The sequence below is a fragment of the Colobus angolensis genome, unplaced genomic scaffold (assembly GCF_000951035.1).
Source record: "Colobus angolensis palliatus isolate OR3802 unplaced genomic scaffold, Cang.pa_1.0 Scaffold444, whole genome shotgun sequence".
In the NCBI taxonomy this organism is placed as follows: Eukaryota; Metazoa; Chordata; class Mammalia; order Primates; family Cercopithecidae; genus Colobus; species Colobus angolensis.
In genome coordinates, this window is record NW_012117866.1 from 2,508,721 (window position 1) to 2,525,704 (window position 16,984).

The following is a 16,984-nucleotide window of genomic DNA, read 5'->3' on the forward strand; positions in this document are numbered from 1 at the left end:
TTGTTTGCCTTTCTGCCTCTTCAGATACTACCTTCACTTAGAATAATGTTTAAATTAGAAGTGAAACTAGGATTATTATCTTCCCAGATATAGCATTGCTTTTCAATTTTGTTCATAATTTTCTCCATGAGTTGTTCATTTTAGAAAAACCCTAAACAAATATCAAATTATTAGGCTGGTTATTTATAATGTTGACTAATATTTAAATCCATATTGATAAAGTTTACTTCTGTGTGTACATCTGGCATACGAACTTTGCCTTCATTCTGAGTTGTATGTTTTAGTATTATGCACAGAGTGTAGCAAATTTATTGTAAGATTAGCCCATTCTGTGAGAAACATCTGTCTACATGGAAGTTTAACATTCTTATCAAATGTTTGTCTTCGGATTTTACAAAAGCCTTGGAAACTTTGACAACTTTTCTGTTCCTTGTCATATAAAACTTATCCCTTATCCTCTTCATCTTAGAAATACAGTTCAAATTGGAAATGATAGTTCAAATATCACATTGTGCTTATAATTTTAGATTATATACATGATCTGTGAAGCAATGCTGCACACTTCCCCCAAGTCTGATATCCTTTGGAGAAGCAAAGAAATTCCATAAAGTAAAATTTCCCAAGTCAAATTAATTTTACACAAACACACCAACTCTTTTTCTCAACACAAATAGCTTGAAGGCTTGGAGTGCTACTTCAGCATATTTCTCTTCCTTAGTTACTTATGCTCAGATGTAAGAACTCATGTAAAGAGTTGTGTCAACTCTCTACCTACAAACCGTAGGATGTGTTATGTGTTTGAGAATAAATTGGGCTTAAAAGGTCTTCTACCCTTGCAACTTCCCTTCTCCTCCATTTAGACTTTAGAGTCCATCTTGGGGGAAATGGCACCAGCAAAGCAAGTTTCAACCCCGGTTACTAAGCTGGATGCATGAAAAAACCACAGCCTTCCTTTCATCTTTCATGAAAAGAAAAGAAAACTTAAAGGAGGTAAGCCTTCTGTGCATGAATTTTGAAGCCTCCGTTTGAACGCAAAATGAGATTCCAAGAGAAAGAAAGAACCAAGTCCAGATCCAGGGTCATCTCGTGCATTGCCACATACCTAGAGATCACCACTGAGAAAATGCCCGCCTTCTCTCTTGTGTAGATGTGAATGAAGGAAGCAGAAAGATGTAGAGGGAGTCTTTTCCCAATGCTCATACCTCCTTAAACATGGAGAAGAGTTTTGCTTCTCTTGACAGGAAATAAAAAGGGGAATAAGAAGACATAATTCGGCCACCACTATCAAAGAAACATATGAATAAGGACTCCAACTAATGGATATAGCTTAAGACATGAGTTTCTGAATATAGATGAAATCGATCCTTAAAATGATAAAAACCAACCCAACTTAAGATTAATATGTTTTATAAATTAAATACAGTATATTTCTGTTTGTGTATTTCTGCCAACCTGATCCTCAAAATTTGAAAATATTAACACTATCCACAGTTAATGAAAGTGTGGAGGAAAATATTCTCAGAAAATGCTGACAGATTATATCTTGGTACAGCCTTATTTGAAGGGCAATTGCCTAGAATGTCTCAGAATTTTAATTGCATATGCCTTTGAGCCAGCAATACTACCTGTAGAGGGATATCCCATGGAAATATTTGTAGTGTGCAAAGACAGATGCACAAAGATCAAAGAGAATCTAAGTGACCACATGTAGGAAATGATCATATGAGTTTTAGTGTACTTAGACAAGGGCAATCTATTAAAAATAATGGTTCCCGTGGTGTACTACCTAGTAGTAGGAAAAAACACAAGAGAAAGTTGCAGATGAATACATACCTTACAGAAAGTATGAACCAAATCTATTTTTGTACTAGAAAGAAAAAAGATACACTTTTGCGTCTGTGTACCTACACACAAAGGAATACACACCAAACAAGAACAGTTAATACCCCTAATATGTGAATATGATGGACTGATTTGAAGGTGCTTTTTTGTTTTTTTTAAGCACATATACACTTTGTTTTTCAATATGCATCACCATTTGGCATTAAGACATACACAGAATTTTTAAAATGTGCTGCCAGATGTGAAGTTTCTAAAAACACTCAATCCATGTAGTAGAAAGTAGTTGGGTATTTGCCTGCCACCCATTGAAAATCCAAATCTCAATGGGTGGCTTGACAGCTATATATAGACATATATATACGTGACTCCTGTCTTGCTTAGAAGAAGTAAACCCACCTAAAACCAATCTGCCCCATGTTGTCAGGCTCAAAAGCTTATTCATTCTAAAATAACCCTGAAAAGAAAATACTTCAGCTCAAATCAAAGTTTGGAAATGCTTTGCATGTAGAAAGCAATTGTAAAAATAAGTGACTTTTTCTCCATAAAATTTCAGGAATATAATATTTCTATGAATGTTGCTGCAGATTATCTGGTGTCATGAATGGTATAATAATAAGGCTGCTTATCTGACAAATCTGCCAAATGCAAACAGAGCTTTTAATGAGAGTATTCATCAAGAGTGGGGAAATATGTCAATTCTAAAAATGTCACCATAATCAAAAAACATTAGCAAGTACAAAAACTAAGTATAATATTAAAATGTTAAATATTTTTAATATTTAATGTTAAAATATTAAAATGTAATACCTATGTAGAGTAATTCCAGTCTTTGCATTAACTCCACTTTGTATCATTATATATTCACTTGTTTTCAACATTTTGTTATACACCATAAATAAAAGTTTGTTTCTTTCACTTCTCCATGCCTGTTTTCCCATAAATCACCTTCTACTGATAGTTGTAGATTATTCAGGAAGAACAAGATAATGGAATCTTGTTTTCGAGTGTTTTTCTTTATTCTAAACATTCCATCTGTCTAACTATACTTATGGTATGTAAAACACCTGTTTTTATTTCCAAGGGACTAATCTAGTTCTAAAGTCACAGCTGGTGATAGTCTGAGAGGGTGTTCAGATACTATTTCTCAAGCAGGGCAGATGGCTATCAAAAGAAGCTTTGTACTTTTATTTTTTATTGCCATCAAGAAATTTGGACAAACTCACAGAACTACAACTGGGAATACTTCAATATGAACAGTACAGGACTGCATGTGAGGAATAATCATAGGTATGTGACAGTGGAAGAGATCAAACACTAGATTCCTAATCTCATAAGAAAAATGGCAATAGTGTCAATACTTAGGACTAAATGGTGGATGAGCAATGATTTTCAAGAGCCATACTGAACTAAACAGTTAGATGTAACTAGCTTTGGCCAGGTCTCCTTCAGAACGAGCAACGGCAGAGAACACTCCCTCTAGTCTGAAAATGAAGGTAGGCATGAAACAGGTAAGTTTAGATTGATTAGGTTAGATTAGGTTACTAAACAGGTAAGTTTAGATTGATTAAGTTAGATTAGGTTACTAAGATGACATGTCCAGACCAATAGATGTTTTGGGATCAAAGGTAGGGCTACCAAAAAAAAAAAAAAAGATATTGACAAACTGTTGGAGACAGTGATATGGACAATTCCTTATGTAAAGGGCAAAGTTAACTCTAAAAGTAAGACTTCACCTGTTGTGTAATGGTAAAATCGCCTTGGAAGGTGCAAAAAATTCTGATGACCCACACCATAAATTTGTTAGTAAACCAGATCTTTCAACCTTGGGCAATCTAAAATGCTTCTTCTTTGTCTCTAGGCTGTGTGAGTTTACTGAAACACTCCATACATGTAAAATTAGTAAAACTGATAAAAATGTACAAGAAAGAGAGCTCTAAAAATGAAATGAGAGAGAATAAGAATATAGATAATGAAGAGATACCATGAAATTACAGGTATTAGCACTTTTGACCTCATTAGCCTGAGTGAACCAATCTAATTGAAACAATTGTAACATTACATGTGCTTGTTTTGTCTGCTTTGTATAGCACTTAACGTATGAAGAAAATCAGATCTATCAGACTGTGATTTTAATGAATTGATTAAAATAATTTGATTAGGTGTGTAATCAATGTTTAAATGTCTATGGGAATCTAATTTGTTAAATTGATTAGCTTTTGCTTCATTGGTTACATAAATAAATATGGATATTTAGGAGAATGCTACATAAATAAAAATAAACCAGATCAAAAAGTAAAAATGGTGGTGACCTTAATGCGCATAAACTTTTGGAATATTAAGTAATTTCTTAACACTAAAAAGGGCAGATGCCTCAGTATTTCACATTGTTTATAGCTTGTACAAATTAAACTCTGGAAATACCGGTAAAGGAAGGATGAAACTAAAGATGCAATGCCCTCTGGAATATGGTAAATACATTATATAAATCTGAAGGATATAATCACTAGTTGAAAATATTGTGGGTTTAACATATTTAAATCGAGTGATAGGAAGCAAAGAAGATCACTCCATGGAATTATTTATTAGCTATTAGAATTCATTCTTAAGAGAGATTTTGACACTGAAAGGAAAACTTGCAATATAATTCAGCAATTAAAGGAATAAGTTGAAAGAATTAAAAATCAAATGATAAAATGTAAAATTGGCAAATATATTACATATACTTTATCATACATCTAGATGGGGTATGGGGTCACTTGAGAAAAAACCATTTTGAGGCTTTAAGAGATGGTGAGGATGAGATCAGTGTTTGGTTACAGATATGTCAAGTTTGAAGATGTTTCTGAAACACCCAACTTGAGGTATTTTGTAAGCAGCTGGATAAACCAGTCTGGGGCCATGGTAAGTCTGGACCAGAGCTAGAAGTTGGGAGTCATCGACTGATGGATTGCATTTGATGCCTGCATTACTCAGCTTAGAAGAGTGAGCGGGAAAAGCAGAGGATTCACAAGATCATCTGAAGATCTCTGACCCTGAATGGTTGTGCGGAAGCAAAGGTGACATTAGACATCTAAAAAAGTGCCCAAGGACTTGGGAGGAAAACGCCAGGAGGGTGCCAGTGTTTGGAGATAGCATGCCATTAATACTGTCATGACATGAAGTAAGGTCAAGAATGAAAAATGTCCCCTGCATTTGTCAACTCATACCTCTTTGGTATCTCAGCAAGAGCAATCTTGATGGCATGTTGGGGGCATACCTTACACCAGGATGGAAGAAGTGTTCCTAGGAAATGAGTAAACGGAGGTGGTAGCGGTACGATTCCCGAGAAGTTTGGCTCTGAAGGTGAGTAGCGAAACATGGTGGTGCCTTAAGAAGAAAGTGGGGCCCTGGGAGGCTTTTATTTTTCACATGGTGGATATTGAAGCCTGTTAGTGGTAGAGAGTATGAAGGAGAAAGGGAGAGGTTGATGATGCCACCTATAGATGGTGGAAAGAGCTCCCGGAAAAGGTAAGAGGTGTTGGGCTACAAAGTCAACACACATTTCGGGCTTTGAGAGAGGGAGAGACATTTTCTCCATCTTGTAAAGGGGAAAAAGGGAAGTTGGATATATTGATCATGAGAAGGTGATGGACTCCCCATTAGATGTGTTTCATTTCCTCCATGGTGTGGAAGATGAGGTAATATGTTGACTCTGAAAAGAATGGAGGTACCATGATAGATAACGAGAAGAGAGGAAGAACAAAACTGTTATCCCAGTGGGGAAACTGAAAGATGAATGTACTAGCAAGCACTGGCTACTGGCTCTTTTTAAGTGTTAAAATTAATTCAATAGAATTTGAAAACTAAGATTTTTTCAAAATGTGGGTATAATGAAAATACAACCTATAAATTATTTTATAAAGCCTTAACCCTCAAATTATTAACAAACCTCTAAAGTGATTCTATCATCTGAAGTAGAAAGACAAATATTATCATTACTAATCTTTTGAAAAGGTTACTACTGAATGCTGTATTAGTTATTAATAGTTTTCCTGGAATGGTAATGGAATTTGTATATTCATTTTCTATTAATGGCAATGGTAAAGCAGTGTACTCTAATGAGTTTAGAAATTGCTCACCAACACTACCATTCTACGTACAGAATGTTTCATAGAATTTCATATCAGAAATAAAACTTTTGATTGGGATATTTCCTGGTTTCTCTCCCAAACTCCCACCCCCAATTTCTTCCATTTTCATCAACCTACCTAATCACTACATAACCCAGGCAGCCATAGCACCAGCAGGCATTGTTGCCATCCTAGGCTTCTTCACTCCATAACCTTCCAGCCTCCTGCCTGTCCGGCTCCCACTACCATCATCCTTGTTCTCTGCTTGCAGTTGCAGGCTATTTAAGTGTGGTAGGAGATATATATATATATAAAAATATGGTACTGTTTTCACTACTTGTCAAAATACATAATCTCAGCTAGTTTCTTGCATTTTCTCTGGTAGACCCCCACTTTTTCATAGCTGTTCCAAACTTAGATGATTTGTCTTTTATTCTGAAAGACAACAGACCTGCTCATGTTTCTCTACTCTGTTCCCAAATCCCTTTGTCATAGCCAGCTTCTCTCTCTTCCTAAGATCATGCTTCTCTCGAAGAGTTCTGTTTCAGTCCTCCATCAGTGTTTTTGATCTGCCCTATGCCAACTTTCACCAGAAACTCGCTCAACAAATGGACTGCCTGTGTATTCTCTTCCTGTCTTCCATTCTCTGGCCCTTCTTTATTTGTTGACAAATATGCCTCATTCTTCTTTTTTCCCCATTATCCTGCTGTCCTCAACCCAAACTAATTTCTATTCACACACCCAACTTTCAATTTTACAGAACTCTCTCCATCTTTTTAATATCACACATCTTGGGAAAAGTTGGTTTATAAAATACAGCAATGTTGTCTGTATAATCTGTCACTTATTATACACTTAAAAATAAATTTGTATTCCCATCACCATAGAAACCACCATCTTAGCTTTGCTTCTCAAAACTTAATGTGCATACAAATCACATGGGATTGTAGTTAAAAACGTGGTTTTTGTTTAATAGCTGGGAGATGGAGTCCGAGAGTCTTCATGTCTGATAAGCTCCCAAGGGATGCCCCAGGATTGGTTCACGGACCAGAATTTGAAATGTAAAGAGCCAGTAGATCATCACCCAAAGTCTTGTTAACTTTTTTTTTTTTTTAACAGGCTGTCATTTGAAGATTAAACCTAAAATCATGTCTACCCATTTTTATCTTCTCCCTCTTTAACTCATGGTTATTTGTCTTCCAAGTGCATCTCTCCACACAATCCGTTCTCTTCAGTCATCTCTGTGGTGTCACATCCAATAGATTTTTCATCATCATCTCACTGGTTGCCTCTGCTGAATTCACAGTCTACTCATACAATGAAACGGTACAACTGTGGCTTCTATGGAGGAAGAGATTCCCCTTATAGCATTACTGGGTAGCATTTATGTTGTAGTTTCAAAAAAACCAAGTCATAAAAAGGTTTAAATATTTATCTCTTTCCATGTTGTTTGAGCCACAGGTCAACAAACTGAACACATGATTTAAAACCAAACTGTAAGGATATCCAGCCCCTATGCCCACAGCAGGTCAGGAATGATACATGACTTAATCATGCCCAATCAGAATTCTCTCTTAGACTTTCTTTCAGGCCTATGAAAAAAAAAAAAAAGCATATACTCTGTGGCTGTTAATATGATAGAATGTGAGTTTTGCTCTGAGAACAGCCATCTCACCCACCATCTGTAGAAGGTCTGTTGTGAAAACAGATGACATTTGAATGCCTTCATTTCAGCTGCTGTGCTCAGGTGGCCAGGAGATAGCCCTAGATTGTACAGCTATGTATACTTGTAATTCCTTTCTCTTTCTTTGATCTCTCTGTGGCTTGTGGTAATTTGTGCTGGGCTTCCTTCATATGCAACAAAAAGTTTTGACAATACTCCCTCATAAATAATCTCTTATCTATAGATTTTTATGAAAAAAATAGTTGAGAAAATGACATGTCTACAATAGATAGAAAAATTTGGATATAAACAATCTTAGTAACTGTTTTTAAGTTTTATAAATTACCAATTTAACAATTGGGAAAATAATAAGTTAGCTATGTTTTTATGGGGTTTTATGGTCTGCCAGATGAACTTTAACATCTATTTGTCACATTTTGAAAACTAAGGTTCTGAATGCAATTGACATTTGTAAAATTTGTGGTTTACATATGGGTACTCAACACCAATATACAATGTAATTTTCCCATTCAGCAACATAATATGTCTGGTATCACATAAGCAGATTTAATGTCCAGAGTTTTTGTATGTATCTTGCACATTTTCTGTGCGTTGCCATATTTTTGCTATTGTGATTGCATTTTTCTACTTTTAAAATTTCTGCTGATATAAAGTGTTATTAATTTCAATATATTCTTACAGACATTTGAATGAATCCTTTAACTTCTCATATTACTTTTTCAATTGATTATACTGAAATATTTAGGCATTCAGTTATTTATTTATTCCTCAATTATTGAGGACCAGTGGTGTGTTAGGTCATGTGCATGATGCTAGAGACAATTTACAATTTACAAATATAATTGTTAGGTTTTGAAGGGAAGCTGTGGGTTAAAAAAAAGACACACACACAGAAAGAGGGTGGCTCAACAGCAAATGCAGGCTTTGTGTCCAGTATAAAACCTAAAGAGGTGGGGGACCAGCTTAATGCCAGAGCCCACCGCTGCTTACAGGCTGGGGGTACTTATAGGTATGGGCGGGAGGGGTTTGGGCAGTATGGCTTGCTGCCCCGCGGGATATTGATAAGATGTTCCCACGATGAGGTGGTTCTGGTCCTTGTTCTGGCGGGATGCCATCGTGGTGTTCCTTTTATCTTTGCCCAGCAAGATATGATAGGGACGTTTCTTTAGTTGGGGCTTTGTCTGCCCTGTGATCAGGGCAGGATGTTTCTCATGGCCCGAACCCCTGTGAAATGTTTCACTTTGATCAAGGTCAGCACAATAGCGGGGAGCTTACATAAAGGTGCAGTTTGGACTCACATTCTTGCAAGGTTTGCAAAATTGCGGGGAGCTTACAAAATGGTGCAGTTTCGACCAACAGTAATGATTCCAGTATTTTTTTTTCCATTTTATTAGTTTTTCTTTTTCTTTGTTGCTGCATTTTCTAAGTCTTGCAGAATGGTGTGTGGAATAGCAGAGATGTCAGGCACACGAGCCTTATCCCTGATTTAATGGAAATGCTCCCATGCTTCATGACCCAGAATGAGGCTTGCCATTTGATTGTGTTTTTAAAAGGTATTTTATTGAAACTTCTTTTTATTCTTGAGTATAGCTATTTTATTAATCTATCATGCATACTGAAAGAAGAGCATTTTCAAAAGGATGGTCTGCTTTCACTGAACAAAACCAGAAAAGGGCAGTGTTGTGTCTACAAAAGAACTGTATGGGGATGATGCCAATCTCTCTGATACAACATCTGGAGCATTACAAACAGTCCTCACAACATCAAAAAAGACTTTTAGAATTTATTATTATTTTTATTATTATCTGTGATTTTACATTATTTGTGCCAAAAGCATATTAAACTAATCCAAAAGGAAAGGTTTCTAAAGATCAGTCCAAACAGCACTAGCAACCATCAGACAAAACAAAACTACTGTCAGCTAATATCTGTAACAACGTCTTCAAAACAGCAGCTGGGCCATCATGGCACAATCCTGTAACCCTAGTACTTTGGGAGGCCAAGGTGGGAGGATCCCTTGAATCCCTCCAGGAGTTCAAGGCCAACCTGGAAAACACAGCAACACCCCATCTCTACCAAAAAAAAAAAAAAAAAAAAAATTTTTTTTTTTTTTTTTTTTTTTTTTTTTTTTATTATTTGGGTGTAGTGGCATGCACCTATAATCCCAGCTACTCAGAAGGCTGAGGCAGGATAATCACTTGAGCTCAGGAGTTCAAGCTTACAGTGAGCTATGCATTCACTGCATAGTGCCACTGCACTCCAGCCTCAGTGATAGAGCAAGATCCTGTTTCTAAAACTTAAAAAAAAAAAATAAGAAAAAAGGCAGCTGATTATGATTGAGCAGGCATCATCCATATCAAAGTCATTGAAGATGTGCATTACAATAGCAAAAATACAATAACTTCCCAGCAAATGGCAATAAACCTCTTGAGGAAATAAAGTCATTTTTTGAATTAATGCAAGGATACCACTGGGAGTGAGGATGGCACTGATCCTGCTATGCTTTTTGTGAGGCCATCTTCCCCATTAGTCTATAGCACCATAGACTATTTTATTCTACTTAATTTTGTAATTTAATAAAATCTCCATTTTTAACCTTGCTTATTGACTCATTTACTTGTTACTGCTTTCTCGCCCAGTACAACAAATATTCCCTTAAGTCAGGAACCTGCTTTATTTGTTCACATCTACATATCAAGTATGTAGCACAAATCCTGGCACATAGTAAATTCTCAATAAATATGTATGGAATAGACCAGAGAGCAATGATTAAATATCTTCTTTCTGACCCTTCTAATACATAGAAATACTTTGCAAATCACTGATATTTTGAAATGTACATTAAAACTACATTGGTACCCTCTCAATCTTCCCAGTTATAGTCAATAATTTAATTACACCATTTAAGATGACATGGAGGCTAACCAGTAAATTGTAGCCACTAAGCAAATGTGATAAATCAATATGGAACATGGATTGAAGAAAGATCTTTATGCAAAGTATTTTACAATGTTGATTGCATATTCTAACTCCATATGCATTCTTTTTTTAACAGTAAGTTAATTATATTTCACTGACAGAGATAGTGAAGGTATTGCAAAACACAAAAATATAATATAGTGTATACTGTTGTTATATAAAATAACAACAAATGAAAATGAAATCAATTGCACTTTTTCATGCTAGTAGCCTGGTGTACTAAATTGTTCAAGGACAATCTAGCCAACTGTTTTTATGTTTATTGTTGCAAGGTGACAATGACCTATGTTAGATACAAAGTATTTGCATACTTACAGGTATATTTACTTTATCTTATTGTCCACAATGTGGCTTTTTGGTTTATATAACTAGTTGATTAAAGAATTTCGTCATGGAATGACTATCACCATTTAAGTAGCTTTATATAGATGAAATACATAAACGAAGGAATTTTTATCCACAGCACTCATAGAAAATAATCATGCTTTTGAGTAGAAATAATTTCTAGAGATATTCTGTAGCCATAAATTTAAATAAAACATATCTAAGACTTAAGAGGAGAAAGAAAAGGAAATTATTTAAAATAAAGTACTAATTATTTTCGGATGTCATATTTTTTGTAAAGTCTTTTAAACACAAGTTGAGAATTTCAGTGTCTGTGTTTGTTCTAAGTTGGCATTAGAATGTTTTCAAATTGCAGATTGTTATCCATTAGTGATTGCGAAATTATTTAAGTGTAGCATGACAATTTTTACAAATAAAAATGGAATAAAAACCTCAAAAAACATTACACATAATAAAAGTGTTTCATAAAAATTATTTTTATTTATGTATGTATTTACATATTTATATTTGCATACGTAGACCTATATGCATATGGAAATATATGTGTAAAATATGTGCATATATGTATTGGATTACCTTATAAAACAGGTCAGGCCCGGTGCGGTGGCTCACGCCTGTAATCCCAGCACTTTGGGAGGCCAAGGTGGGCGGATCACTTGAGGTTAGGAGTTTGAGACCAGCCCGGCCAACATGGTGAAACTCTGTCTCTACTAAAAATAAAACAGGTCATATTCAAGAAAGATTGGAAGTCACTGAAGAAAATGTTGTACCAAACATTAGAATACATAGGTGGCTATAACATGCAACCAAAATGTATTCAGTTCTTAGTGTGTGAGGAGGATTTTACAAAGACTGTCAGCTAAAAACAACTTCATGGTGAAATGTAAGGAATGATAGATAATGTGATAAGCCATTTGATCTCCTTCAGCTCCTCCTCTCAGTTTCTGAGCATTAAGGATGTATTTGAAGGCGGACACTCCTACTCTTTTACCCCACACATAAGTTCTAGTTAAGCACCAGGTTTCTAGTTGGGAGACAGATGACAACCTCTCCTGTTTTAAAGACACATATCAAAGCTGCGTATCTGTAAATGACAACCTAATCAAAGCCCCTTTATGTTTCCTTTTAATGCTTACTTTAGGAGGAAAGACCTAGGTACCCTAAAACAAGCACAACTGTACTGTCCTACACAGGGATTTTTTAACATAAGAAAGTAATAAAGAAATAATTGTTAAGTCCTCATCTGCTTTTTCACCAGTTGTTGGGCAGTTATTTATGTACAATTCATCTTTGAACAATATGGGGGTTGGGGTGCTGACTTCCCTGTCCACCACTCCTGTGGTCAAAAATTCACATATAAATTTTGACTCTCCTAAAATGTAACTACTAAGAGCCTACTATTGACTGGAAGCTTTACTAATAATATAAAGAGTCAATTAAGACATGCCTTGTATGTTATATGAATTATACACTGTATTCTCACAATCAAGTAAGCTAGAGAAAAGAAAATATTAAGAAAATCACAAGGAAGATAAAATATATTCACTGTTTACCTAGTGAAAGTGGATCATCATAAGGGTTTTTGGCCTCTTCTTCACACTGACTGGGCTGAGGAGGTGGAGGAAGAGGAGGGGTTGGTCTTGTCTCAGGGGTGGCAGAGGCAGAAGACGTAGAGGAAGGGGAAGGGGAGGCAGGCACACTTGGTGTAATTTTTACTGAAAAAATCCACAAGGACCCTCACAGTTCAAACTCGTTTTGTTCAAGGGTCAAGTGTACATCGACTCTAAGTGGGGTCCTTTAGCAGCAAGTAATAGACCCTGGCTGTGTTAAGTCACACAGAGCAGGTACTGGAAGGATATGATATCAACAATTCCTATTTTTGGCAGCTGGTAGGAGAACAGGCTTCTAAAACTCAGCTATTTGGCATCAGGTTGGCCATCCTAGGTCACTGTGGTTGCCACTGTTTCTAAGGTGACATTGACTTTCCTCAATCATTCTCTGTTCCATAGTGGCTTCCTTTTCAGGCACGGGTCAGGTGATCGGAGTCCATTTTCCAGTGGCATGACCCAAACCTTAGGTCCTCAGGGATGTGTGCCCTTGCTTCTACCATATAAGGTTTCAATGGTTTCCCACTAACTATTTCACTAGTGCTGGTTGTAGGCTGGATAAGTGGAGGGGTTACCCCAGTTTCATGCACATTCTTTCTTATCCGCATCATATGACAGCAAATCCATCTTCCCTTGACAAGTACAATAAGATCATCCATTACCAGGATTCTGTTCAGCCAGCAGAAGGAGCAACTAGAAGTGGCAAAGTAGAACAGATCTTTTCCCTCACTGGGAGTGACTGGCACTAGTAACCCCCTTGGATTTGAAATTGTCAAGAAATAGTTCTGACTGAGGTTGATCAGTAGAGCTAAATTGCCTAGTTCCATGACCTTGCCAGGAACCAAGTTTTGGGGTTGATGTGTCCACAGTGTCGATAAGCCCAGTGATCACTCCTTCGACCATTTTACCTTCTTCCTGGAGTAACTTCAGGATTTGAACGCGTGTCATCCTGAGCCTTTCCTCCAGGGGGTCCTCTTGTGAGTGATGGGTGTCCAGGTGAGTGGTGGGTGAGGGGGTAATAGTGAAGTCCCTGTCTTGGCTAGCAACAGACACCAGCACATCTCGCTGTCGGACAAAAGGAGAAGCAGCCACCATAAACCTTCCTCAAGCTTCCTGGCCCTTTCACATTGCTTGTGTGGCCTGAATTATCTCACGTTTGTTTTCTTGGTTGCTCAGGTGAACTCCGTGAAGAGAGGGATCCACAAAAGTGCCTGGTAGACTCTTTGCATGGCCCAAGTTCAATCTTGCAAGGGACAGTTTATGAATCAGGGACCCACCTGCAGGGTCATGAGCTTGGCCATAGCTGGAAGGTCATGTTGCAAAGCCATTGAACCCATCAAGGGAGGGCTGATATTCTTGGATTGGCTGGAGCTGTGGGACTTTCCAAAAGAGTAGAGTACCCATATGCACTTTAGTAGGTCTGCCCACAAAAGCGGATCTGACTATATAAATGTTAAAGAGCATTTATAAACTCAGTGAAATCGGGCATTACATAAATGCTGTTTCATCTCGGCACAGTTAAAATGCAGCTGCTCTGACATGTCTTAGGTATTGCATATGTACATACATATATATGTGCAAGTATGTTCATAGTCATGTTTTTCACAAATTATCTTATTTCAAGATTAAGTTGGATGTGATATTATGACTTGGACATGACTGTGTACTCACACATGCTTTCTAAAGTATGAATAAAATTAAATCATATTTTTCCCCTTTAAGTCAGTCAAAATGGGGAAATTATACTGAGTTAGGGGATATGTGCAAGGAAAAATAAACATGTGTATTAGCATTAAGTAAGCAGAGCTTTGAGTTGTGCAGTTAGAGAAAAATTGAAGTGCAGAACTAAGCAAATAAATGGTGAATTCTGCTCAAGGAAACTGTCAATTTGCAAATCAGAATCATGATAACTGTCTAAAAATCTGTACACTTTTCACGAACTGCAATAATTGTCTTCCTTCCTACTTTGAGTTATTTAGATAATTACTTCAACTTCTGATTTTATTTTGCTATCATGTAGACAAAATTTAGGCAAGAAAAATCCCAAAACACTGATCTTCCATAGTTAGGCTCCTCAACTGTAAAAGTAATAGACTGGATCCAAAAACTTTTTACAACTAATATTTATAAACACGTTTTTATGTAATTGTATTTCTCTTTTTTAATCCTCTAAAAAATTAAAAGCATGATCACTAATATCTGCGTGTTTTGAGTGCTCATGCTTGTTTAGAATCAAAATTCAATGCCCAGAGTGGTGTGACTGTATCTTTGCAAGCTTCTGGTATACACACCCCACACCTGATACTGAGAACCCAGAATTAACAGGCTTTTTTCTTTCTTTTTTTAATATATGCTTGTTGCTTTAGAGCACTGTTTAACTTCAAAACCAAATCTATTTTCTCTAATTGTCAATGGAAGGAGTGGGTTACCATAGTTACAAAGTAAAGCGTGCTATTGAAAAGAAGAAAAGGAAGACTAATGACATTTTTAATGACAGATTCCAAGATATAAGGAAATTGCCCCCACAGAGAATTGGGAATGTATCAAGCCGCCAATCACAGTAATTATCCTGCAAATATATCAGTATCTGGGTCAGAAAGTCCTTTCAGATTTTCTACATGCCAGTTCTACAATGCCTCAAAATTTTGATCCCACAAGTAAGGCAGATCCTGTTGTGAATGGCTGTTTTCAATGAGTATGGCTGCATGAGCACACACTCCAGCAAAGATAAGCAGAGCGTGCTTGGGAGCGTGCTCACAGGAGAATTGGTGCAGAGTGCCTAGTGTGTAGTTTCATTACATCGCTGTATTTCTCTCATGCAGGAAAGTTGCTGCAGACTGATATGTCAATGATCTTACAACATTTTTAAAGTACCATCACCTGGGTGATAAATTAATCTTTACAACAAATCCCCATGACACAAGTTTACCTATAACAAACCTGCACCCATACCCCTGAACTTAAAATAAAAGTTAAAAAGAAAAGTACCATCCACCCACAGGGTCAAATACATATATAGTCAATACCAGATACTTCAAAAAAGTATACAATGAGATTTGGTTTTGTAGCTTAAATTTCTTCAATTTAAGGGTACATCAATAAGGAATTTATTGAAATACAGTGTATCATACAAACAGAATATTCACACAAAATGATCAAAGGAAGGGGTAAGGATAAAAGTATTAAAACTGAAAATTTACCTAGTGAATAAGTGGACATAACAATTGAGAATCTATCCACTTCATGTCACTTACGGAAACAACACATTAAGATTAAACCTCATGTTAGCTAGAGTAGGAGAAATTACATACTACAGGGACCATCATTATTCTAGAGTGGGTCTGTGCAGAACTCCTCAAAAAGAGGCCATCTTTGGTGTTTATGTGTTAAAAAATTGTGTATTTTGCCTTCTGAGAACCATAAAATTGACTCAAAAATAGTTTCAAAGGGTAAAAGGAAAAATGCATGACAACTGAAAACATGGAATTAAATTGGTTTGTCTCTAACTGCCTCGTAGTAATCAAGGGTTCATACTTGGCAAAATCTCATAAAAACAGATTTAGGATTTAAGACAGTGTGAGTAAATTAGTACAAGCCCATACACAAGTCCTCAACATGATGGACAACTACTCAGAAAGTAAAAGACCTGGGATCAGTATATAATTTAAAAATGAGAAGTGAATGATTATTCTAGATTTAATTCTTATTTACTAGGCTACCTGGTTCTTTGTGTTTAGTAGTATTTTATCTATTTAAGTTCCCACAATAGATATATCCAATATATAGAACAATAGCTAAATACTCAGAGAGGTATGGCCTTGGAGAGAGAGAGAGAGAATGAATGACAACCAGCCTGATAATCTCCTCAACTGGGGGGTGGGGTTTAGGGGAGGAAGATGAGAGGGGATAAGCCTCTTCAAAATCTCCTGGGTTTCTGGATATCTGCCCTTAACTGCACTGGGAGCAACTGCACACACCTGTGGAAAGCAAACTGCTATGGTTTGGCTGTGTCCCCACCCAAATCTCATGTTGAAGTGTAGCTCCCACAATTCCCACATGTTGTGGGAGGGACCCAGTGAGAGGTAATTAAATCATGGAGGCACGTCTTTCTCATGCTATTTTCATGATAGTGAATAAGTCTCAAGAGATCTGGTGGTTTTATAAAGGGGAGTTTCCCTGCACAAGTTTTCTTCTCTTGTCTGCTGCCATGTAAGACATGCCTTTCACCTTCCACCATGATTGTGAGGCCTCCCCAGTCATGTGGAACTGTGAGTCCATTAATCCTCTTTCTTTTGTAAATTGCCCAGTCTCAGGTATGTCGTTCTCAGCAGTGTGAAAATGGACTAATACACAAACCTTTGTTCCTCCAGTCCTGATCAAAGGTCTTTAACCGTGAGTCGCCTATTTCTCAAATCCTT